The following is a 26,922-nucleotide window of genomic DNA, read 5'->3' as shown; positions in this document are numbered from 1 at the left end:
TCGCTCTTGCAAGGAAAAAAAAAAGAGACGTTAGTCGTCCGAATTTCATACCAGAATTACCTTTAAAAGATGCTAAAGAAATACACCAAATCAGTTTAAACCAGGTGAAGTAGTAAATTAAAAGTGTGTGTTCATTTATACGGCGGCATAATGTTAATTACCAGCGAAGAAGATAAATTTAATCCTTTTCTTTAATGTCGCGCACAAACAGCAGTACATGTACGCCAGTGGAGCGTCATGGGTCTTAAAACTATTTGCTCGTATTTGCGCAGTATTAACGCAGGAAAGAAGCCTGCATACTTCATATGACTTGAGTTTCTGGCCCGTTTAGAATACAGTGTATTCCTTCTTTACGGATAAACATTTTATCTACACAGGTAGAGATGCTGTCTAAATATATGACGTCACGGGAAGCTGCTGCACGAACTTCAATCGGGCTTCGCCATCCACCCGCCGTTTTCGCGTGTTACCCGTCACGGTAGCCCATGCAGTGACAGTGGTGTTGCGCTGCTAAGGTCGAGGTCGTGGGTTCAATCCCGGCCGCGCTAAATGCGCATCTTGCGACCGGGCGCAAGGGGAACTAGCGACTCAATCTCCCACCCGAAAGGAAGAAAGCGGGAAGGCAGCGCGAGAGGAAGGATGCGCGGCTTCTACTCTGCCAGCAACTGCGTACTTTGCGCGGCTGAGGGCTGTCGCGCGCACCGTATCTTGAAAGCGATCCCCACACGGCTCTGACCTTTGTATGCGCTGTGCTTTCGCCCGCGGCTGAGGGCTGTCGCGCGCACCGTATCTTGAAAGCGATCCCCACACGGCTCTGACCTTTGTATGCGCTGTGCTTTCGCCGCTCAGTTTCCGTTGAAGCGACAGACAGCACGAACCTTCGGTCACTGCACTTGCCGTGCTTGCACACGCCAGCGTTTTGACACTGCTTGTCTGCGGTCGTCGAGTGTGATCTATTCATGTGTGCTTGAGCGCGAACCTTCGGTCACTGCACTTGCCGTGCTTGCACACGCCAGCGTTTTGACACTGCTTGTCTGCGGTCGTCGAGTGTGATCTATTCATGTGTGCTTGAGCGCGCTGACACCATGCTTGTTAATTCAGTTAGTAAGCAAATGTGTCCAAGTTTATGCAGCCCATAAAACTACTATTCTTAGTCCGTATACTCTACTAGTAAATTTGCTATCGCAATTGATGGTTCGCCTTTCGGGCAAAATGCGCGTTTTTTTTTCGTTTTTTTTTTTTTTTTTTTTAGAGCGCATTTGTACTTAACCGACGGCACCTTTTACCATGGTAGCTGAGCGTAGGTGAAGTGTTGAGTTATTGCATACCGTCAAGAAATATCGCCGGATACTCGGAAAGAAGTAGTAATCAATATCACGAGTCGAAATTACCTTCATGCTCGACTGAGCAGACGAGTTCTTCCAGGTCGTTTCGTCTGCGGTCCAGACTATCGCAGCGCTTATCCGAGGTGACACGCGATTAAGAACGCATTACGCGGCTCCAAAAGGAGTGTTTCTTTGGGAAAGCGAGAAATCAAGTTTACGGTCCTCGCGCACCTCTGAGATATGGTGCCCTTGTAAATGCGTCTTATGGCGTCTAGTGTTTATTTTTATTTTATTTTATTTTATAAATACTGCAATCACTGTGCGGTGATTTTAGCAGGGTGGTACAAACATAATTAATACATTGGTATGTACAGAAAATGCGCAGCTTAATAAGAAAAACTTATTTGAATAAATACAAAGCATACAGGTTGGGCACCCGCAACGTTACACTAAAGAAGTAAAACACTGTCATTGCAAACATGGTACAAACAAAATAATGTCACAGTAAACATGATAAGAAAGAAGTTAATGTTGGCGCAGAGACGACGTCATTTTTTAGCTGGTGCCAGTCCACTATTGTGCGCGGAAAAAAAGAATACTTAAAAGAGTTGCTGCGTGAGGAAAAAGGAGTTATAGTGAAATTATGTATTTGCCGAGTAGCGTATCCGGAGGAGAAGGCTACGATCTTTGTTATGTCCATCTTATAATGCCCCTTTATTAGTTGATACAAGAACTTCAATCTGTGTAAAATAAGAAGCAAAATAAGTGGACATTTGTTTCTTGAAATGTATGCCCTGTTCAATGATACGTATACATGCCTATAATTGTTTTGTTAGTAGAGATGTAAAGGTGTCTCCTGGCATTTCGGCGCTGTATGAATAAAGAAAATGAGCGCTTGCACATTTTTTGGGGGCGAGTCGGGCAGTATTCATTTAAATTGTCATTGCTCTAAATGTTTTTAAATGTTAATTGTGATTAGGTGCTTTATCGAATAATTCGGGATGGCATTTCTTGTGGTTATGAAATCTTCTTGCGTGAGATTTTCTCGTCCTAAAACTTTTGCGATGTCTTTTCGCCAGGTCATTCAGAGTATATGACGAATGCTTTCTATTCACTATCGTCGTTTTCCGCCTTTCTATTGCGTTGCTAGCAAAGACAGGATGCTATAGCGTTTTAGAACACCAACATCGTGAAAAAGCTCAAGTGGCGCAAGTCATACAGAGATCGAAACGTTCTGAATGCGGATGCTTTTAATGGACGCCAAACCCATGTCACTATAGCAGTCCGAAGCAGCCCGCCGCATGCAGTAGCCGAGTGGCTGCGGTGTCCCGCTGCTGAGCTCCAGGTCCTGGGTTCTCTAACGGTAGCGGCAGCCGCATTTCGATAACGGCCGAAATGCGAAAAAGATTTAGATGCGCGTTAAAGAAGCTCAGGTGATCAAAACTAACCCGGAGTCTTCTGCTACGGCGTGTCTCTTAATCAGATCGTGGTTCAGGCACGCAAATGCCTAGAATTAATTTTAATTTTGGTTCGAAGAGAAACGGTGCGGTAGCACAAGGCGACGACGTGTACAGATAACTCGAAACATGTTGCGACACACGTTCGTGAGTTGCAAGTCATGCTCGCGGCCGGAGCCCAGTGCAAATGCCAAGGCGGTCACGGAACCGCGAAGGTTCCGTCGGCGGGTTACATATCGATAAAACAACGGTGACAGCGCTGATGCCATTGCTGCCCAAGATCACGGTGGAAGCATGTGGAATCTTCTAGAACATTCCGAGTTCGGCAACTGTATGCCAGCTACGGTTTCTCTTTTTTTTTCTTTTCATTTTATTTGTTCGTTTGACTTCACCATCACCAGTCGCGCCGAGCGCGGTGATAACGCTGGCGCGACCGCTAGCGAGCCAGTGACGTAGTTCGAGAAGAGACCAATGCGAGAAGAGACGAAGTGGCCGGGCGTATCAACGCATGCGCCCAAGTGCTTAGCATCGTGGTTGTTGTGGCCATATACCAAACATCCGGAGGCTTGGGACGCCATTTTGCATTTTTCTGTGGACTTGGATGGACCTCGTGTCGGCTGCCCTCTGCGTCGTACCGTACCCCGCGGTCCTGCTGGTCCTAATTACGCGCTAACGGTGGCAGCGCTTGACGAAGTTGCACGCTATGCGTGTTCCAGCCTTACGTCCGACTCTGGAAGAGCTATGGCTTCATCCCCCCCAGGCCTGCAAAATGTGAGGCACGCTTCGAGAGACTTTGTTGCTCCTTCTCGGCAGTTCATCGCCCTCCTTTCCGAACTCCCGGATTGTATGCGACGGCCAGCTGGCATTCCAGCCCTTGGGGCATCCCGGTTAAGCCAGCGCAGTGTATAAGTCGCAAGTAGTGCCGGCCGAATACTTGTTCTTTTGTTTGTGCGCGTTCCCACTCGTCGGCGACGCCTGGACAATGAACTGTGGAGGAGCAACTCTGAGCGTGGCTGTTAACGGAGGACCTGCGCAGCAACCCCTGGATACGGCGAGCGTCGTCACGGCGAGCTTCCAGACGTCGAGCGTCGTTAGCGCTCACCAGTTAAGTCCTATAGATGGTCCCCAAGCTGGCGAGGGTGGCGCACGCCTTAGCGAAGTTAACCGTTTCTTGAGTTCCACTAGTTAGCGCTCGCTAGGATTGTAAAGCTACATTTGGAAATTACGTAAAGTTAGTTTTGTTGCTTAACTGTAAGCCCGAGGAGTTTCGTGGGCATGGCTGCGGCCACATGGGTCTCCTCCGTGCCGGAATCGAAGAGGACGGGCCACCGTGTTCGGGGTGGCGGCGTGTGTAGCTTCAGGCTTAGCTGACACAAGGCTTAGCTCACACTAGGCAGGCTAGCTGATAGCCGTCCTCTTTCGACTGCGTCAGGGACATGGACCCGTTCCGAATTGCACTGCGACCCGACCACTATTTCGTGACAAGGTAGCCCGGGCGCGTCAGTGCTATCGAGCGAAATGTGGAATCGGGGGAGCACTCGGAATTACCTCGCCAGCTTTTAGCTACTAATCATGCTTAATGCAGCCCTCCACGCCGGACGTCGCCTTCGGTCCTCATCGGAGCTCGGCCGGACAGCAGCGACAGTAAGCGGGCCGTTTCGTTGCCGTTGTTGCTGTTTTTTTTTTTTTTTTTTTTCAGTGTGTACTTACTGTTCTCGCTGCCTTCCAGAGCATCACTCGTGCCGCGTCCTGCCGTGTTCCCTCGTCGGTGTGGTCTTGCTGGCAGGCGAGACCTTGGTCATCGCCCTGAACTACAACGGGTAAATACCACGTCTAGACGAATAGTTCTACAGCTATGTCCTGGAGTGGTTAAAAAATAATCCTCGTTGTCGTTTCAGGATCCCAACGTTTGCTTTTGATTGTGGCCCACGAATAGGAAGGATATCCAGTGTGCTGCTCCACGTTTGCCATCCCCCCAACGTCCTCCCACAGGAGATGGCCTTGAGCACAGCGTCCTCCCGGCTGACGGGACTTCGTTTGGAGCCCTGCTACTTCTGGTAAATATCACTTACACGCGATTCGTACTACCCCTATGTCCTCTTAATGTTATAATTATTTACAATACTACTGCTATCGACTGGGAGGATAGCAGGTGGGCATACTTGCAGGCACTTTCGCGCTCAGTAGGACCCACGACGCTCGGCCGCTTTGCCACGCGTCTTCATTTTGTAGCTCCTACTGAGCGCGGTAGTACATAAAAAAAATTAAGAAAAATTATGCGGATCCCTCGCACTATCGGTATCGATGTAAGCGAAGCCTTGTGCTGTTGGCATTGACGATAATTTGCGGCGATGTTTACGTCGAATGCTTACGTTCTTGAGTGTTCAGTGCGATACGAGAGTCGCGAGTTCATGTTAAACGTTACCTTGCGTTCGTCTACGTTAGGCACAGGACACAGCAAGACGTGTCCTATTAACAATGCTTGTGCGAAATTGTTAATAGCCGGCGCGAAGGTTAGCGTAGTCATTCTCACACCTGCGCGCGGCAGAAGCGTTACTTTAAATGAATTACGGGGCTTTATATGCCAGACCCACGATTTTAAACATACCTGCACAATATTGTGGCAAATATGCAACGAGGGATTGGCCATGAAGTTGGTGGTGCAACGGCACATGCCCAGAACGGGTGATTGCCCGAGAAGTGGCTGGTGTACTTATAATGAATGAAGGAATACAAGTGAATCTAACACTTAGCGTAGCACGGGTACACGCCTGCTTCCACTGCGCGAAAGACGCCGGAATGAACCACCTAACAAAACCTTCGCTTCACACACATTCCGACATGTCCGTTGGATCTGCATTGAGAGTTCATTATTTAGGTTGCACCAGACGTATGGCTGATTGCTGCTGCAAAGTTTGTGGAACGCGAGCGACACTTTCTCATGTTTTTTTTTTACGCTATTTTTCCCTTAGTCCCGTCCGAAGCTTCTTTATGATCTTTCGTACTTTTCGTGCAAAGTCTTCTCCGATAGACCAGTCCTTATCTTTTGCTTTATAACCTCTCTTTGAAATCTTCATCGCAAATTGAGAAGCTCATATGTAACGACCCTTGCCTTCTTTCGTCTTGCCTTCCATAAACGGTGGATTCGTTCAATAGTTCCCGCTTTCTGACCAAGCATGTCCCGATTGATTTTTTAATCAATGACGAAGAGAGCTCGTGCGTCGCTCCTATCGCTTGGCTGCTAAGGGGACTGAAGCCTGGGCGCTGCAACTCGCACTAGGCTGGAACGGCTCGGCTGCTTTGGGCAAGACCCGACGTGCGTGACGGCTTCCCGCTGTCAATGAACCCCGTAGTAGCAGCTTACTTTTTTTCCCTTTCAACCTAAGGGATGCAATAGACAATATAATCTGAACTCCTACTTTCTATGGGGTCGATTCTTTTGTTTCAATCATTCCATTCATACCAATAACCTAGATTTCGCAAGCATTGCATTTTTTTTTTTGCAATATCGTTGCGAGTTTATTTGGTTTTTTTAGTCGACCGGTCTCTTTCCGTTCATGTCCTTGATATCGGCAGCTGTTAAGGATCCTTAAGTTCCTTAGCGATCTGCTTAAGGTCTCATGCTGGGCTGGTTTCAATGTCCCCAATGGAGGTCGAGGCCTATACGCTACAGCGTGCTCGCGCGCTGCTATGCAGCGTAATCGCTAAACGCATGCGTAATCCTTGTGGCGTATTCTCGTCGGAATCTGTATTCATTCTAAGAGCTAGTCATGCTTTCTGGATAGCTTGCGGGGATGGAATCCATGAGTGTTTATAACTGATTGGAGAACCTTGAATTCACAATGCTCTACTTTTAATTATATCTAATGTCTTGTACATCTGAGTTATTTCGCCTAAAGAAACTATCAATTCATAGCTTGTCTTTCATGTGGGCGAGCACCACTGCTAGCCTGTAGAAGCACTCTAGCACGCTTTTCAACCGGATTATCGTGTTCCGCTATGTATTTTAGTCCTTGTGCAATTATATTCCGAGCCGCATTCACTACTTGGGAATAAGATCATAACTTGTAACACGACGGCTCCTTTAACAAGGATGACTGCGTGCAGTAATAATTTCTGAAAATGACATCACACGGCGTATTCCAACACGTCAATTTCATGCACAGGAATTTTATGCATGCGGCACTATAACAAAGATTTCTTTAATGCTTCGCAGTCACAATGAACGTCGCATAGTGCGCTATTTATTTACGACTCATGGCCGCTTCGCTGCAGTTTTACTGAGGAGTACTCTAACATTTGATCGCGTGTCTGCTTTGGTTGGCGCAAACATTCAATTTTTCGTTCAGTGGGTGCTACGTTGTTCATCAAGGGGGTATTCAACTGCGAGTTAAATGCGTATGAAAGAAGAAATAAACGTTCATTGGGGTCTCATATCGATTGCTAAGACGACTTTGACGGCGAAAGCTTTATTGCGTTGACGTCATTTCATTTGCGATTGTTTGCTTATGTTCGTTAATTAAATAACTATTAGTTGGTCATAATTCGGTTTTTCTTACTTGCTGTTACGGAGTCTTTAATTGATCCTTATTAGTATGTACTGCTCTTTGGAACTTAGTATTAATTTGGCGTGACCAGTCTTATCACGGAGTCTCGAATTGTTATTGAGTAGTCTCTATTTGTGTTCGCAAATAATTACTCTTAATTAATCGTAATTCTTAGTTCCTTAGTATTTCACTTTAACACGCTTCAATAAAGGTGTCGTATGATGTCTGTATTGGTCTTGTCAATTACCGTAGTTACTATTAAGTAGTCTTTGGGGCTCTTAAACTACTCTTTAGTATTTTAGCTACTTGGAGCTAAATTCACTTTTGCATGCATTATTGAAAGGCAGAGGTGTAATATGCCGCTTTCCGATTTTTGTAACCGCAAGTGTTGTCAACGATGGTCACCGTCCTGCGACTAATGAGCCAGTTAAGCCATTCGCTTTAAAAGGCACCGATGCCCATTAGCGCGCTCGCACGGGCAAAGCTTATGCTCCATCGCGAACACACGCGCGCACAGAGCGTTTTAGAGCGCATCCGCACGGCCCCCCATGTGACAACGCTAAAAGGCAGCCAACGCTAAATTCCTTTGGAGCGAGTCAACACCTATTTAGATGCACTGGGGAACGAGGCGAGCGTGCTAAGGGAACGGCGCATGCGCTGACCCTGGCACCACTTTTTCACCGGCGCGCTCCGCCGGCGAAAGGCCACCGGTCCGGCGTTCAGAGTTTTGTGGGCACCTGTACAGTGTTCCACACGTGTAGCTGTTCAGAGTTGCGCCAGGTAATCCAATAAAATAGTGTGGCAGGAAGCAGCTTGTGGCGTTGGGCTCTTGCGCAGCCCAAGCCGCATCTAACCGCTCCGCTTGTCCCACGTGCGCAGGCAGAACCGACGCGGACAGTAGCCGCAGAGTGTAGTTGAACGGGTTAATTGCCACCTGAGTGCTGGTAGCGCTGCTCATGCGCATGCCTTATTGAACAAGGAATTAAACCAGCGAAGACGCATACAGAGCAAAGAAGCGCACAGGAAGATCCTAGTTGAGTCACTTGATAGTAAAACCAGCATCGTCCTGTGTTCATTGCTCTGCGTATGCGTCTAGTTAACTGGTTTAATTCCTTGTTGAATATGTACCAACTCGCCCGGTAATTGACCCTACTGCGCCCATGCCTCATTGTTTCAGAGTCTTGACCTCTGCTTTCGGTTGCGGCCCACGAGTAGGATATCCAGTGTTCCGCTCCACGTCAGCCATCCTCCCAACGTCCCACAGGAGATGGCCCTGAGCACCAGTTGTACCGTGGCCGACCACGCTCCATCGCCGGTGTGCGGTCTTGCTGGCAGACTATACTGCTCATCACCCTGCACCACTACGTGTAAGTATACTCCGCACCCATGACTTGTACTACGGCTGTCCTCGAGTGGTTAAAAATAAGTCTCGTGGTTTCATTTTCAGTTCAGTGTAATCTTCGCTTCAGTTACAAATATTCGTTTTATACTCATTTGGAAAGCAGATATACCACAAAGGGGGAAAAGCAACCAAGGAAAATCGTGGACTAAACATGCTTGTCTGCACCTGACTGGGCCCCTCACCTCGATATTTTGTACACTTGAGTGACAACGGTAACATTCCATTGTCACTAAAATAAAAGAAAATGGAATAGAAATTTTGATGCACTCTAGCAATATCACGAAATACATAAACAGAAAATGCATTTATCGTGCGGTAAGGGAGTCCAATGCATCGCATATTTCAACTTAACATTCTATAATCAATTATGCAAGGAAAACCGGCTAACCGATTCTGGCGTAAGTTTAAATACACAGCAAAATATCTTGGCATCCAAAAAATAAAATTGCCAAACCTGTTATTTAGCTAAGCCCTCAGGTAAGAAGCATCAAGAGGAATATTGGTCCCTTAAAAGACCTCTAAAGTAGCTTTCTGAAATGTATCGGGGGCTGTGCTTGCTGAATTTGAGTTTCAAGATAGCTGTAATTCAAGAAAGCGCAGATCTAGAAGATAACGCTCTGTCTGCCATAATTTGTCCTTAGTTAATCGATAGCACATTTATGAGGCGCTCTTTGGCCATCCCTGGCCCTTGCGCCAATAAAATCCACATATAAACACATTTCTGAGCTGGAAAGTCTTTATCAAGCTGTTTCTAATTTTTTGGATCTCTTAATCTCAGTATAAATAGATGTCGCGAGTCCGCATGTGTAGTTTGATTACGAGTAGCAATTTGTAACGATCACGAAAATCCCTTGTAGAGTGCGCGTTTCCCAAACTTCAAAGCGCACGGCCCGACTTTTTTGCAACTTCGCTAGCCTTTTGATGTTAATTTGAGCTACGATTTCCGCAAATGCGAAATTCGCAATCCTGTTTCACATGAATCTATGGCAGCTGCGTTTTTCGCATACTTGTAGCAGTGTTTGCAAACTCGTATATTGTTCGGTGCATGTTTTACCAACTTTTTTTTGCTAAATTAACGACTCTGCAATGTTTCTAAACTATATATTTAAACTCCTGAAAGTTAACGTAGTTAATGAAACAAAATAAAAGCGATCCAGCTGCTTTTAGTTGCATTCTGACTGGCGATGACTTATGAGCGAGCCGCCTACTATTGGTCATCTGTTTCCACCGCATCTGTGTTTTCGCAGAGAAGTTAAGCACGCCGAACATTGTAAAATCGCACGCACGAAGAGTCCGGCGGCCTATTTACCGCAGCTGCGAATTCGCAAGTGCGAATTCGCAGACAGTCGCACAATGTGAAACGGGCTTTACTCCCGTGCTGCGAGACTTAAAATCGTACTTTGTTTTACCGACATTCAGTAAAAGCTCGTTTACATCTAGCAACTTTGACAACTCTCCTAACCACCTATTTGCTTTTCTCTGTTAATTCACCACCAGAAAAGAAAACATTGATGTCATCCACGTACAAAAGCCCCTTTTCGGTTAGTAAGATACAAGTGATATCGTGCATATATAAAGGAAAACCAAAAGCTGCCCTAATGAGCCTTGTAGTGCACCTGTAGTCACTGAGATTACACTGGGTTCATAATCGTCCAGTGTAGCATATTGCTTACCAATTTGCAGATAGAGGGTGCGGGCTACACCTGATTAGAAGCTAATTCTGTAAGACGGCTTACTGAAAAGTGCTCAAACTGAATCGAAGGCTTTTTTTTTTTTTTTTAGGTCCAGAAATGTTGCCACTGTACACAACTTTTGTCCGATATTTATTATAAGCTCCTTTGTTTGCTGTAGGGCTATCTCACTCTATTTATCCTGTAGACAACCAAGCAGCGGTAGTGAAATTCATGCTTTTTTTAGAAACCCGAGGAATATTTCGTGCACTGCACGTTCATATGTATTAGTGGAAGTGCTGAGTATGAATATTGTTGTTACAGGATCCCAACGTCTGCTTTCGATTGCGGCCTACGAGTCGGAAGGGCATCAGTGTACTGCTCCTTGCCATCCTCCCAACGTCCCACAGGAGATCGCCTTGAGCACCACTCGCACCGTGGCAGACCGTGCTTGTTACATTGCATTCCCTCACCGATGGCGTCCTCCAGGCAGACGGGTCTTGCTCCTACTACTGGTGAGTGTCGCGTACAGGCGACTCGTACATCGGCTATGTCCTCGAGTGGTTAACAGTAAGCCCTCCGTCGTTTCGTATTTCCAGGAGTTCGTTTTCGATGGCGGTGCACTAGGACATTCCAGGCAGTGTTTCCAAAAGGTGGGAAGTCGTTTGACGTCAGAAATGCTTTGTCCGTTTTTGTGTGTGTGTGTGTGTGTGTGTGTGTGTGTGTGTGTGTGTGTGTGTGTGTGTGTGTGTGTGTGGTGCAGGGTACCACCGGTGGCAATAGTAATTGCTTTTGTTAGTAGCCAATCGAATTAAGTCAATGCGACATGCCCTAACCGTTACAGACGCTGTTTTGCATAGTTTTTAAATGTGAACATCGTACGTGTGGCCAGTTTTGGTTACGCTTTCTACAGCTGACCAGAAGTTGCAAGGACATTGCATAAGGCTCACGTAAGCGGCTTTAGCGAGTTGTTTGGGTTGCAGTGCAAGTAAGATCAAATGTTGAAAGAAGTGTTAGCGACGCTGCTTGGATGGTCCTTTGTTAAAGGGTGGAGTTGCTTCAGTTAAGAGTGACTTCTAGCTTCATGCGGTTTGGGCCATCATTGCGTGTTGAGTGATTAACTCTTTTTCTCGGGCAAGTATGATGCTTGAAACATGCTCATGTGAAGCGGGAAGTACAACTGTGAATTTACTGATAGCTTAAGATAATATAATGCTTGAAAGCGTGAACGTCTGGCAATAACGCTTGATTTCTGATGTTTTAAATATTTTATCAAGGCACTGTAGATGGTTTTGCAACTCGTTTTAAACTGCCGGTCACACAGGAGCATTTATGTGGGACTCAATCTTGTTCGAAGTTTGCTTGTCGAATTGCTATTAATTTCTTTACGTCAGTGTGGAAGGAATTGATTAAAACTGCAGATGCTCCGAACGTGACCTTCTCGCTGTGTTTTTTTTTTATTGAATAAATGTGTTCACGAGGTAACGAAACGCGAAATTTCGCCCAGAAATGTGGCAGAAATACACGTGAGAATTTTGCTGCGCTGGTTCCAGCACTAACTTGGACAAGTATTTTCTTACCTACGTTCCAGATATCATATTAAGCAGCCATCGTCCCATGGCTGTCCACCTGAGCACATAGGCCGACAACTATGGACATCGAAGTCTGAGCGTGGCCACTAACCGAGGACCTGCGGAGCAACTCCTCGTCACAGCGAGCTTGTTTCTGCGCAACGAGCTTAAATGCTCAACAAGTAAGATAGATGCTAGGTGTTCTCCAAGCTGGCGAGGGTGGCGCACGCTTGTGACAAGTTAGCTGTGAGTTGAGTGTAGCTGTATTCAAAAATTATGCAAGCTTAGTTAAGATGATTAATTATAAGCCCGAAAGTTTGTGGGCACAGCTGCGGCCACATCGGGTCTTCTCCGTGACGGAATCGAAGAGGACGGACCACGCCCGTGGTGGCGACGCGTGTAGCTTCAGGCTTAGCGAATTGCGGGCAGGCTTAGCTGACAGCCGTCCTCTATCGATTGCGCCAGGGACATTAACCCGTTCTGCATGTCCTTGCGACCCGACCACTATTTCGTGACAAGGTAGCCCGGGCGCGTCAGTGCTATCGAGCGAAATGTGGATTCGCGGAAGCAAACGACATCCGGAATTGCCTCGCCAGCTTTAGCTATCGCGGCATAGGACGTCGACTTGGGTCTGCAGCGGAGCTCGGCCCTGCAGCAGCTAATGTGAGTGGTCCATTTCGTTGAAATTTCAGCTGTTCGTTTTTGGTGTTTACGCTCCTCCCTTCGTTGCAGAGGATCACCTTGTGAACCGTCGCCGACCGTGCTGGCTTCTTCGCATTCCTTCGCAGGTGGTCTTGCTGGTGGACGATACTTTGTTCCTCGCCCGGCACTACTCCTGGCAAGTACCTTGAACACCCGAATAGTATTATACCCGTGTTCTCGAGTGCTTATAAGCCCAATGTGATTTCAGGTTCCGACCGTCTGCTTTCTATTGCGGCTATTCACAAGGATATCCGGCGCGCTTCTGCACATTCTAGTATCCGGCCTACGCTAGAGACGCATTTGAGCTCTACTCGTCCTATATGGCCGGCCGTGTACATATACATTTTCTCTCCTGTGGCTTCCTGCAGGGAGACTCGGTGTTGTTCGCCTCCCTGCGCTAGTTCTGGCAAGAACGATGTAATCTTCTGTTGCACTACGGATGTGTTCTCGCGTGGTTTCTCAAACCTGTGGCATTTCAGATTCCGAACGCCTGCTATTGAATTAAGTGTTTTCAGAAGATGGAGCTTTTCCAATGAACGCTCTTGTTCGTGTTCTCTCTGCTGTTTTCCTTCATTCTGTTGCTACACCTTCACGGGGCCGCACTGAAACTTTGTGGGCTCCAGAAGAAACTTGCTGACGGCTGCCTTTATTATGCAGACCCTCGAGGTTTGGTTTATGCTTGGGAAAACTTCCTTCGCCACGCAAATTTTCCAAAAAGCTCTTAAATGTCGCTCTCCACCTAAGACACCTTCAGTTCCTGGTGATATTTCAGAGCTGGTTTCATTTTCGCGCCCCTAATTTGTTTCTTGTACACCGAGGGCCATATTGCCACCTGTAGGTAGTGGGTCGAGGGCAAGAGTGGGTCGAGCCCAAGAGAAGACCGCGCGCTCCTTCTCTGCTCGAGCCAGCCCCGACGGTCGCGTCTTCCAAGAGCCAGCTGCTCTACGTTTATTAAACCTTCAGGGCTACTTCTCGAGGCTCGTGACAATATTTTTCAGGCTTCCCGTAGTCTCCATATTTATTGAAGGTTGCCGTCCTATTCCTCGCTGATGTCTCCTCCTAGTTTTGTTTCCGTCAGTCGGGTCTGTAGAGTATAGGTTCTCCAGGTTCATTGCAAACGTATGTTAGCGATTGATTGTTTATCTACTTCGTATGTTCAGGTATATATGGTCACGCGGTTGGATGACAAGGTGGTTTTGTCCTGGCTCGGAACCGTTCAGTCGGGTCCTCTACTTTCTCGTCTTCTCCATGCGCTTTCTCCCCAAAACGCTTGGTGGCATTAGTGCCCCCCCCCCCCCTTCTGAAAGCATTGACTCGATGCCACACCGGCACAAGAGCTACTGTCTGAAGTACGGCTTGAGCCATACGACATGCACGATTTCGGGCCGAAGCTGTCGACTCGAAGACATGACGCCGTCCGGAAATACCTCGTAAGTAACGTCGCTGACACGTTTCAGAACCTTGTACGGTCCGAAATAGTGGCTTAAAGGTTTTTCGGACAAGCGTGGACGTCGAATAGGGGTCCACACCCAGACTCGGTCGCCAGGGCGATAGGCTACGTCTCGACGGCGGAGGTTGCAACGTCGTGCATCGGCACCTTGTTGGTAACTGATGTTTACGCGAGCCAGTTGGCGGGCTTCTTCGACGTACTGAGTGTAATGCTCGGCGTCTGGAACAATTTCATTGGTTTTGTCGCACAGAAGCATAGCGTCGAGCATGTTTTGCACGTTGCGTCCGTAAACAAGACGGACAGGCGAAAATCGCGTTGTTTCCTGTATTGCCGTATTGTAGGCAAACGATGTACGGAAGAATCTCGTCCCAAGTTTTATGCTGCACGTCTACGTACATTGACGGCATGTCTGCTATGGTTTTAACCTATCCGTCAGTCCATTCATTTGTGGATGGTAGGCTGTTGTTTTTCGATGACTCGTGCAGCTGTCTGAAAATGTCCATTTGTGCTGTAAATCACGTCCCCCTGTCCGTGATCACACACAACGGGGCGCCATGCCGCAGGATGATGTGGTGTACGACTTCGGAAGCCGTGCCGCGGGACAGTGCTTTTGTCTGGGCATAACGAGTGAGGTAATCCATTGCAACGATAATCCATTTGTTTCCGGTGAATGACAAAGGGGAGGGTCCTAGAAGGTCCATTCTCACGAGGTCGAACGGTGTCCTAGGTGGTGAAATTGGTTGGAGTAGGCCCGCAGGTTTCACAGGTGGTGTCTTGTGGCGCTGACACTCGCGGCAACCTTTCACATAGCGGTGCACGCTAGACGAAAGTCATGGCCGGTAGTACTGCTGGCGCACTCAAGTGAAATTGGCGAATAGCCCAAATGTCCTGACGTGGGTTCGTCGTGACATGCAAAGAGCATGTCGTCACGCATGTCAGTAGGTACAACGAGGGGAAAGGCTTTATCACTGCCACGGGCATTTTTCTTGTACAGGATGCCCCTTCTGAGAGCAAAAGGTGGATAACTCGCGAGAAATATGCCGAGGAAGTTGAGATTTTCGGCCTTCCAGGTCCCGAGGAAACCATCGTCATCCTCCGAGCAGGGTGTCCCACAGGTGCGCGGGAAAGCGCATCGGCGTCTTAGTGTTTGCGCCCGGACCTGTACACAATCGTGATGTCAAAGTCCTGCAAGCGCAAACTCCACCGCGCAAAACGGCCACACGGATATGATTTGCCAGCCAGCACAGAGAGTGGTGATCAGTCACCACTTTGAAGGGACGGCCTTAGAGGTAAGGCCGGAATTTCGTCGTCGCCCACACGACTTCGAGGCATTCTTTCTATGAAGTAGAGTAGTTGGCCTCGGCTAGAGTGTACGACTGGCGTAAGCTATGACGTGCTCAACACGGCCGTGTTGTACAAGGACAGCTCCAAGTCCGACGTTGCTAGCATCTGTGGGGACTTCTGTATCTGCCTCCTCTTCGAAATGGGCAAGTACAGCTGCTGTCTGCGTGCGCTCTCGTAGCTCTGCGAATACTCTCTTGCTCTGTGGTCCAGGCAAGAAGTACATCATCTTGGGCGAGTCGCGTGAGCGGTTCGGCTATCTTGGCGAAGTTGGCAATAAATCGACGATAGTAAGCGCACAAGCCAAGGAAGCGTCGCACTGCTCTTTTGTCTGATGTAACAGGAAAAAGCGGCGACGGCTGCAGTTTTGTCCCAATCGGGAGGAACTCCATCTGCACTCACGACATGCCCAAGGAATTTCAGCTCTTCATAGCCGAAATTACATTTGTGAGGTTTCAGCGCGAGTTCAACTCAGCGAGTGACTTCCAGTACCATTCGTAGGCGTTTCAGATGTTCTTCGAAGGTGTCAGAGAATATGACATCACCGAGGTATACAAGACAGCCTTGCCACTTCAAGCCAGCGAGAACGCTATCCATCATCCTCTGGAAAGTGGCCGGAGAAGAACAGAGGCCGAAAGGAACTCGGAATTCATAAAGGCCGTCTGAGGTTACAAACGCCGTCATTTATCGGTCTCGCTCATCAACCTCAATCTGCCAATAGTCACTTTTAAAATCGATGGATGAAAAGTACTCCACGTGCCGCAACCTGTCCAGAGTCATCGACCCGAAGGAGCGGGTAAGCATCTTTATTTGTGATGCTGTTTAGCTTCCTGTAACCAACGCAGAAGCGTGGTGTTCCATTTCACTAGAACTCGCGATGACCACGGGCTGCTGGATGGTTGAATGACTCCATCGTCGAGCATCTCCTTGCGTCTGAATCGCCTCGCGTTCTTTAACAGACATGATTAGGGATGTTGCCGGATAGGGCGATCAACATCCTCGGTAATTCGGTGCTTGGTGAGGGGTGTTTGGCGGACTTTAAACGAATAGGCGAAGCAAGACAAATTCCTTTGGAAGGTCGTGAAGTGTAGCCTTCCTCTCGTCCGAAAGCTTCGAATTGACATCGATGCGATCAAGAAATTTGTCATCAGCATTAATTTCCTCAGATGCGTAGCACTCTGCAACGTCGGCGACAGGATCTGCATAGGCCGACGCTAGTGCCGCGGAAAAGATGTCGGTGCTCGTAGTTGAAATGTGTGAGGAGTATTTGCGACCGCCTGTCACGAACACGAACCAGGCTTCGGGCAGCGCATACATGTACCTTGAAGCAGCAAGAGACGTTGCTTTCGGCGACCGCGTCCCCGTCTCGGAGGTTCTCGCACGTGACTTCTACTGGAACAGTGGCACGTGGCGGCAATATCACGCTGTCGTCAGCAACACGCAGCGCAGGTTTGACAGCTCTCGGCGTCTTGCTCTGTGGCACGTATACTGTCGAGAAGGTCATGCTACGCTCACGAAGATTTATAATTGTGCCGTACTTGTGCCGTACTGAATTGACGTGAACAGTCTTAGAGGACGAGGCAGGTGGCTACAAATGTCGACGCACGAATTTTAACTCTTGCAGTACAGCGGCCCAGAGTAATAACGACGTGACCTCCAGTTGTGCGAATGCGCGTTCCATTCCAAGGTGTCATAACTTTCGTAAGAATCGTTGTCAATTTCCCGCTAATTGAATAATCTGCGCATGTGTCCACCAATGCGCTGACCTGTAGACAGTCTATCGGCACAGGTATGTCAAGCGAGACTCGGTCACCAAGTTCAGATGGGGGGAACCGGCGATTCTTTGCCACTGCACTCGTACGGGGGTGCGACCGATGTGTTATCTTCCTTAAGCGTAGAACTTGCCGCTGTCAGTGAATCTGCGACATTCCGTACAAGCGTCAATGGGAGGTCTTCCGCACTTCGAGTCCCAGCGACCTCGCCCCCGAAGGCTGCTGCCTTCAGTTTTCCCGACGGGGGCTTGGAGAGCGATTGACGTGTGAAAGGTACCCGTTGCTGGGCCAAATGCTCTTCAATTTCCCTGGGCCTCTGGCCAACCTGAGGACCGGCCTCACCGCAATGGTAGCAGAGGGGTCGTCTGTCCGACGTACGCCAGAGATCAGACTTTCGCGGGGGTGAACGGCGACCGTCGACGTCAAAGCCAGCGTGCGCTGCTTGAATTGCGCCTGGCGGTGTCGTCCGAGACTGCGGGGCGAGAAACAGGTATGGAGTTTCGCAGGCATTCCGCATACGAACGGGGTTGAATATCTGCGAACATGGGGGCTGGTCCGGCATCAGTGGGCACCACGTTGGTCATCAGTGGGTATCGGTGGCTGTGCAGTGCTTGCTGAACCTAATCGCGGATTACACTGGCAATTAGAGCTTCATTCTTAGCTCTAATCGCCAGTGTAATTCTCAGCCTCCGTAGAGCTTCATTTCTTCGTGGATGAGAAAGCGAACAATTTCGCGAACCCATTCGGTGCTACTGCTTCCAAAGGTGGCGAACAATTGCCAGTCGAAGAGGGCACACCGCCGATGAACTTTCTCCATCACCGCAGCTTCAGTCAGAAACTCGGCCACACTTTTTGGAGGGCTTCGCAACAGACCAGCAAAAAGTTGCTCCTTCACGCCACGCATCAGGTGGTGTAACTTTTTGTCATCTGGCATAGCAGGATCCGCTCGTCTGAAAAGTCGTCGTATCCTCGACGTACATGGTGACGGTTTCATTCGGCATCTGAACGTGGGATTGTAATTCACGCTCAGCGTGTTCGCGGTGGTCGGTATTCCTGTAGCACTCCACAGGGTGATGTCGGAATTCACGCCAGGATGTTAACGTCTTCTCTATTTTGGAACCACGTGCGGGCGGCGTCCTTTAAGCTGAAGTACACGCGCCGGAGTTTTGTGGCATTATCCCAGCAGTTGACCGCAGCTACACGTTCAAACTCCCTAGCCAGTCATCCACGTCCTCATATAAATCTCCGTGAAAGGCAGGGGCGACAGCGGGTTCTGAAGGGTACAGTAGGTCAGAGTAGGAAGCGTCGGAACTTCTGCGGTGATTTGAGACGTCATAGCAGGCTGTCCTAGTGTCTCTGGTGGCAAGCCTCGTTGTCGACGGCTTGCTTCACGAACTGGGGTGTTCACAGGCGTAAAACTCGGGTTCCCGCTGCCGGACGGGGTCTTGTGCATGGGATGCGTCGTCGTCGTCGTAACCAGCAATCTCCACCAGTTTTGGTGACGTCATTTCCCACGTCTGCTGTCGTTTCAACAGAGATGCTTCGAAAATTTATTAGTGTTAGTACATTTGTATTCAAATTTCTTACTGTCTGAAGGTTCAGAATGCCGTTGTCATCCGCAATCTTTATTCCCATTCTGTTCGTATATAATTTACCTTTAGTTGGGTCGACGAAGTCGTCCTTTCGATATTACGTCTATTTCAATGGCCTTGATTAGTTACTAATTCACCATCTGGATTTTGTTTTGATGAAGATTCTACTTCAGACCTCTCGCTTTCTCTTCGTCCGAATGCTCCCAGCGCGAGTGTCTGTGCGGTGGAATTCACAACTTTGTTTTTGTGCCACACAGGCCCATGCATGTTTGTTGGCTTCCACGTGAAATTCTTGCATCCTCTCCTTTATTTTAACATTCTGCCCATGCTATGGCCGTGTATAGAACTGAACGGTCTTCCTGTGGTTTAGGACGTGCTAGTTGCCATCAGGCACATCGCATTTTCCTTTTGCGTCGTTTGATTTGCTCTCGTTGATTTTCGTTTTGCACATTTCATGCTGATTCGCAACGCTTGCAAACGACTGTTGCCCTGCAAGATTCTGCCCTATATTTTGGGCAGACGTACCAGGAGCTTTTGTTTTCGTATGGAAGCTTCTGCCTCATGTCATGTTACTGATCGGCGGCACTCTTCAGTGAAGTTGTTTTGATTCGAATAGCGACATAATTTTGGGACTGAGCATTGAAGTCTTGCGCGTAAACTTTGGTCTATTAACCCATTTTCTTTTAGCTCTTTCTTCACTGTCTTAGGAATAATGGAGTTATTCGATGCACCTTACAAGTTCCTGAAAAAATCTGTGTTTAGTGACTCTGCACTCGACATCTTTGTTTCTTCCTCGTAAAGAATCCTCACTTCTGCCCGGAGTAGCTTGGACTCTGTCCTTGTAAAACTCGTCGTCCATGAATAGCTCTGGTCGCGTCCTACGCTTTAAAATTGGCATCAGCATTGGAGCGTACGAATCTATTCACTCCGAGCGCTTCCACTGCAATCATGTGCAACCTTTGAAGCCATCAGGATTTTTTACTGGTTTTAACTTGATCAACGCATTCATGGGAGTTTCCTTTAATTACCGTATTCTTCTTTCAAAAGCTACACAGCTGTCTAGTAATTCTCGGAGTACTGTAGCCCTTCAATCAGTGCAGCTGCCTTCCCATAAAAGACAAAGTAGTGGAACGTCTGGTAAATTCTGTTGATGAACTGCGCTTTGAAACTGTCTACAAAGTCTTTGCCACGTCAACTTCTTGCCGTCAAACATAAACATCTCTAGCTTCGGCAGCTTCGCGTAATTTCTATGATCCGGAGACCGATTAACTGACGCTGACTGTTCACTTTCTATTGCTGCATTATCGCGATCATTCGTCGTTAGTCGATTTATTGATACTGGGCTATCCTTTACATTATTGTAATTACCTTCATGTCATATTCTACTACTTTTTAAATTCGTCGGGCGCTGTTTCCTCGATGACAGGCGTCTTCATCTGTGCATTTGCGGCTCGGCAACTGTTATGCCCTTGATTTCACGAAGGCTCGTGGTTGCAAAATCTACGTCTTCTCCGTCGCTCATTTTTCTTTCTGCCTCTCATGAGGTTCATTATCTCCATCCTCAGTTTTCCCTCTTTTGCGAGACCTTTCTATTCATGTTCACAATGCAGGCTTACATTAACGAAGTAGCGACGGCTTCTACTTTCTCTTTTGCGGTTGCTCTCAGCTCCACGGCGTCCGTTCCCGATTGGCAATCGCATGTAAGCTGCCTCGTTTTTCTTCACCGTTGTCCTTCTTGGTGGCGAGGGTCGATTCCAGGTTCTGAGCTCATGTTCCATTGCGGTCCACAAGGATACCCAGCCCGTTCCTGCACATTGACTCACCGGTCTACGCTCCAGAGGAGATTACTTCGAGCCCCACCCGCTTCAGGAGCAACTGTTATCACTTCTACATTCTCTCGCCGATGGCGTCCTGCTGGCAGACTCGACTTTCCTCCTCACCCTGCACTACTACTGGTAAGTGCCGTGTACAGACGGCTCGTAATACTACGGCTATGTCCCCCAATGGTTAACAAATAAGCGCGGTGTCGCTCCAGGTTCTGAGCTCCTGTTTTCGATTGCGGCTCTCAAGGACGCCCAGCCGCTCCGGCACATTCACTCTCCGGTCTACGCTCCAGAGATTAGAGGACGAGCACCACCCGTTCCAGGAGCGATTATCACTTCTACATTCGCCGATGGCGTCCTGCTGGCAGACAGAACTTCGCCTGGCACCCTTACACTTCATGCTGGTAAATATACAAACAATGGTCGGAACGTCTTGAAGTTTTTGAAACCTTTTTCAATTTTGGTCAGCGTTTCACTATTTCATTATACTATGACTGTTGTCGAATGACCAACAAACAGGCCTTGTATCGTTTCAGGATGCCAGTGTCATCGCTTGAGACTCAAAGGAAATGTTCCAGCACGCTCATTTACGACAATAACACTCCTGGCCTTACCTCAAGAATGACAATCTTCAGCCCGATCGTCCTGCTGCAGACTCTAAACAGTCAAATTGCTCTGACCTTCGAAACCGTCGTACGCTTCCGTCTTGGCTGTGTCCTGCACTGTGTTGGCGGCGTGTTAATGCTCTGAAGGACTGCTTGTCGTCGCCGTCCCGCCACCATCCATCGGATGTACTTCAACAGTTCTTCTCTGTTGCCTTTTGTTTTTTTATGCAGGCATATTTCATGTTTCGTACAGCAAGCTTTTCTTGTATGAAAGAGTGGTATGTTGCTCAGCAAATGGATGGTGCTTCTAACAGTTAGGATAATACGAAGCAGAACAGCAAAAAGGTCTGGTTACGTGGACACCACCCAGTTTTCCATAAGGATTGTCTTCATGAGCTGATCTGTAAAATTTTTGGTGGCGAGAGTAATGGACATTCATTCACATTGTGCACTATCGTAGCAGTACGTTGATATTGGTGTGTGTGTGTGTGTGTGTGTGTGTGTGTGTGTGTGTGTGTGTGTGTGTGTGTGTGTGCGTGTTACCCGGTTGCATGCGTATTGGTTTGTTCATTTCGTATGTGCACACCTGTTCTGTGCTCCTTTTGTTCGGTCGAGAACGGATCTATGACAAAGCTTCACTGCTATTCGGCGCACTTCGAATTCATTATTTCGGTAGCATTTCCAAGGTCACCGTTGTATACACAACCCGTTGATGGTTCATTTCTCCGATTCATACCGGTTGAAAGCTGCCTGGTTTGATGGCTTACTATCGTCCATGGGCATCCGCTTTTGGAATGATTTAACAACTCGTTTCTTAGGTTTTGGTTCTTGGGTTAATCTCAGTGCTCGTTTCAGCATTCAGCGAATTTGTTTAGGCATCTTTCTCCTATCGGAAACGAGGGCTTCATACACATTCTCGGTTCTTCCACTTCATTCATCACCGACTCAACAGATCAACATGCCACTACAAAAGCACACAATGTCAATGAATGGGAAAGAAAGGGTAGTTACTCTCGCCAGCAACACTTTCATGATTAGCTCATGATGGTTATGACGTCTATTTTAAAACTGGTTGGTGATAAATGTCACCATGCTAGCTGTTTCTAGTTATGACGTGCCTGAATCATTAAATGCTATGAAAGTGTGGTGTGCTCACGCCGTGCGTTGTCTGTGTCACTTATCGGTCTCAGCGGTTCGTAAGCTGTGAACCGTGGAACCTCGCAGAGATTTGTTGCCATCGTAGACACAGGAGTCGGAGCAGCGTACTGCTCTTCGACGAGGTAGAGTAGCATGTATCTGTACATGGTCTAACATTTGTATTGCCTGGCCTTTGTTTATCGGACAGTGCTACCCACTGTCGCCACTTGTTCACCGCGTATACTGTGCCGCATTGGCGCCGTGGTTTGATTGGGATTTGTGTGCATAGTTATCATGTATACTGCGCAGGGTCAGTAGGAACAATGAACCACCATTTTGCCCTTCACATGGCTCTGACGTCGTTGTCTGCTGACTCTAGAGATTACGCACAGTTTTGTCATTTTGTGCTTTAAGTCTACTACTTGAGCCATTGTAAAACGGCTGCTTTAAAAGAGCTACATTTGTTCCCCCTTATGCCACACCATATGTAAACACGCATAGACAAGTGCACGAGTGCACGCGAAGAAATCATCGAAAGAAAATGTCCGATTTAGTTTTTTTTTTTTTTTTTTTTTTTTTTTTTTTTTTTTTTTTTTTTTTAAAGCGACTAGTTTACCGGAGTTTCTCTTGTACCTCTTTTTGCTGTACGCTGTGTTAATCTTTACATTGCTCTTCGGGTGCATTTGAATGCGTTTGAATTTAATCTTGCTTCCGCTGTTGTCCTGATGTCGATTTAAGGACGCACACCTTGAGTTATTGCTACTTTCAGTGTTATCGGTAACCTCTAATGACCTTGTCCCCGCGTTGCTTGAAAACTAAATGAAAGGTGAGCAATGTCCTTAGCAAATGGTTACCTGTACTGCTGTGACGGGAAAGTCAAGAAACCACGCATGCGCGATGCTGCTCAGAATGTCCTACGCAGAATGTCCTATGCAGAAATGTTTATGCTCATATATGTATGTTTGAAATGCACTGTATGGGGATGAAGTCCAGTCAGGCGGCATTGAGTCGCTTTCGAATTCATTCACTTGACAGTAGTGCTTTCCGCAGATTATACTGAGCATCCATTGCATTAAAATTGCACCTTACAAGTCTTCTGTCAAAATAAAATATTATTCCTGCTCTCCGTCTCACTAACTCCATGTAGTGCAAAGACTGCCTTGTTAACCAACCACAGGGGCACATCCACTGTCCGCAACTGATGGCGCGACACCGACTGACTGGGCGCTTCACGAACGGGTAAGTATCTCGCACATCCTCTTGAACAAGCCGCCGGCTCTTGTTAGATGACACGAGCACTATAAGGTGTTCGGCTTCGCTGTATTCCTAAGAGTTTGCAGACATTTTAAGTACAATACCTCGGTGAGTTGCGCCGACTCTTTCGTATCGGGTATGTGTTTCTATCCTTTTATGCGTCGATTCCCGGAGATAGTACTGTACAAATGTTAACCGATCCCAAAGGCAGTGCGGTCTGTCAGTGCAGCAAAACAATTTAAACAGTCCGACACTGCTCTCTCGCGAGGAGGGACGCGATAGTGCCGTGCTCAGTGCATTGTTTAAACTAGAGTATAAGAACCTATTAATACAGTAACGATAATCTACTTCTTATGCCGATGCAAATCATTGGTAGAGCCGTACGCATTAATACACAGTTGTCCTTATTTTAAGCGAAGCTTTTCTTTTTTGGGGTTTTACGTGCCAAAACCAGTTCTGATTATGAGGCACGCCGTAGTGGAGGTCTCCGGATTAATTTTGACCACCTGGGGTTCTTTACTTGCACTACAACGCAAGCACACGGGCGTTTTTGCATTTCGCCTCCATCGAAATGCGGCCTCCGCGGCCGGGATTCGATCCCGCGACCTCGTGCTCAGCAGCGCAATTTAAGCGAAGCTTTATCCGTTCACTTGTGTCGGGATCAGTGTACGCGGAAAAGTATCATCAGCATTGGCTCGAGCGGCGTCGTCTTCCACAGATGGCTGGTTGGCGCCCCTCGGGTTGCGCTCGTGCCACTGCTCCCGCGTTCATCGTTGCCGTCATCTTTCACAGCTGGCTCCGTTGCCGCTCGCCATTCCAGCGTAGAATTTCACTTCTGTCGTCGTAATGGCAAGACCACCTTTACGGGGGTATGAGCCATTGCTTAAAGGGGGTAGGAGCCATTCATTGCTTTACGTAATGAACAGATTTAATTTTGAAGCAATTTCGAAGAATCGCGAGCGACACCCGCCGCCGAGCAAACTCGAGACATTGAACGCAAACGACAACAGCGCCGAGCAAAGAGTCGTATAACGCAAGGGAAGGAAAAGTTGCACGAAAGGGAAGGAAAGGTAGGAGGAAAAGGGAGGAAAAGTAGTAGGTGAGGTACACACACGAGCTTCGCTTACCCCCATTTCTTAGACACGGGAAGGGCTGGTGATTTCTTTCGTTCGATGAGAACATTCAAGCAATACAGACGTTTCAAACGTATACGCAGTAGAACGAAGTGTCGCAAGATGTCGCAACTGCTTCCCAATGCTATATAATTCTCCAACGGGGTGTTAAAAAAAATGCATGTCTAGTATACACCTTGTTTTGTTTACACGTGTACTATCGTGAACAGAATGAACGGGAAAACCTGCAGGAGCGCATGCCAGGTAGCCTCAAAGCCAACTCTCGGCGACACGCGGAGGCCATCGTCGAAAACAGAGCGGAAGGGGCACGGGCTGTTAACTGGGGGCACGTACACTCCAGCTGCATATCTAGAATGCAAGAGGCCTCTCATCTATAGTTGGCTGTGATAACTCCTCTCGATATCGAATATTGTTGAAATTCTGGGACTTGACGTGCCAGGGCCATGACATGATTGATGCACGCCGTAGTGGTGGTGTCTGAAATAATTTTGACCACCTGAGGGCTCTATTCTGGACACGCATGGCGGCTGCACGGCTGTCATTATCCGCCATCTTGGCTGTCTCATTGGCTGTCCAGAGGTCACGTGTTTTGAAATTTGTGCCGGGAAACGGAAGTTTTGCAAAATGCAATTTTGAGTTGTCATCAGAATGACGAAACGTGACGTAGAGCTGCAAATTTTATCGACTAAGACTTTTTTTGTGGTTCTTGGCACCTATATTTCGACTTTACCGCTTTAATAGGAAAGTGGACGGTAGCGTACTGAAGCCCGTGCAATGCATCTGCAATTCCGCGAATATGTGGTGGCGTTCCAAGATAGCCGGCTTGTCAGCTTGTTAATTGGCTGAAGGAATATCCCGTGAATAGCGTAACAGGAAGGGCTGTTTCGTAAACGTCAATTTGACGTTGCGTGACGTTCCGCTGGGCCGCCATTGCAGAGATTTTCCGCCGTAATTTGTGGTGCGACGAGCCGCACGAATTATGGTAATGAGCGGCCATATGCAACGGCGGTCGAGAGGCATGCGTATCGCCACATTTTCCCTGTCATTTGGGGTCATGAAAATCTTTTGTTCACAACGCGTGCTCATAGCATTTGCATCGCTCTCGGGTGGTGTTGGCATTTGTGTTTTGAACCATGATTTTCGTTAAAAACACGTTTATTTCAAATAATATTGGTTGAAACTAGCAAACTTTCTGCGAGTTCTTGCACTTTTCACTATGGCGTTTGTATTGTAATCAATATTATTGATTTTTCGCGTCATCAAAGGCTATGACAACGGTGACTTCTTAATTTATAAAAAAGAAATGCACGCAAGGCGGTGCGAGTAAGCAGCGACGTGAACAAGAGATGGCAGCGCCGGCGCTTGCGTCGCGCAAGCGGATACCTGTGGCGCGCGCAACGCTATCGATGATATTCGGCGGCTACTCAGCTAGACGAGTCGGGCTGAGTCACTTGCGTTTCACGAGATAGCGATAACGCAGCCTAGAGCGTGCACTGATCATCACTGGCAGGTCGCGTATGTTGTCTCAAGGTAGAAAGCAAGCGCGTGGGCGCCAATATACGATGACTCATTCCATTCCCCGAGGACACGCATCCTAGCTAATGAAGCAGACGACAGCTTGTGCCCATGCAGACGACGGAAGCGAGAAACGATTTTGATGGAATAATCGTACGCTTTGAGCTAGCTGCTTTATATTTACTGGGGAGGAAAACTGTTTTACTTTATCAATAACGCTAGGTTCAAAGCCTGCATTACAGTTTCTTAGGCAAAACGTCAAATTTGCGTCACGTTACGAAAGCAAAATGGGGCCATCAGCGCCATTTTGTAAGCGTCGCGCCTACGTCACGCCTCGAAGAAAATGGCGGAATGTCAGAATAGCGGCTCTGGGCCGGTATTTAGTAGCGATGCCTTATGACTTATTCTATACTAGTCTTATCATCCACCGCTCACGGCCGGCTGGGCCCGTTGATAACGCGAGCGGGCCGTCGCTCTGACCACTGACAAAGCGCGATAAGCACGAAAAGGCATTAGCACCGGAAAGGCATCGCTACAAAATACCGGCCCTGCAGGTTTCTTCAACGTGCGCCCAATGCACATTGCACGAGGGCTTTTGCATACAGCCCTCTTCAGAATGTGGTCGC

The 26,922-nt window shown here is 47.9% G+C and overlaps 2 long non-coding RNA genes across 2 annotated transcripts; both read left to right on the top strand.

Annotated features, from left to right (window-relative positions):
• Nucleotides 1–3,380: 3,380 nt before the first annotated feature.
• LOC119449524 (uncharacterized) lies at nt 3,381–13,495 on the top strand. Its single transcript, XR_005191223.2, has 7 exons — nt 3,381–4,426; nt 4,512–4,602; nt 4,681–4,839; nt 8,507–8,696; nt 10,726–10,916; nt 11,001–11,054; nt 11,993–13,495. It is a non-coding gene; the product is annotated as an uncharacterized LOC119449524 (long non-coding RNA).
• A 138-nt stretch (nt 13,496–13,633) lies between these two features.
• On the top strand, nt 13,634–22,997 carry LOC119449522 (uncharacterized). The gene is made up of 3 exons (XR_005191222.2): nt 13,634–20,784; nt 20,865–21,056; nt 21,189–22,997. It is a non-coding gene; the product is annotated as an uncharacterized LOC119449522 (long non-coding RNA).
• The last annotated feature ends 3,925 nt before the right edge of the window (nt 22,998–26,922 follow it).

The sequence above is a fragment of the Dermacentor silvarum genome, chromosome 4 (genome assembly GCF_013339745.2).
Source record: "Dermacentor silvarum isolate Dsil-2018 chromosome 4, BIME_Dsil_1.4, whole genome shotgun sequence".
In the NCBI taxonomy this organism is placed as follows: Eukaryota; Metazoa; Arthropoda; class Arachnida; order Ixodida; family Ixodidae; genus Dermacentor; species Dermacentor silvarum.
Note: the sequence above shows the minus strand (reverse complement) of the source record. Positions and strands in the feature narration are given on the sequence as shown.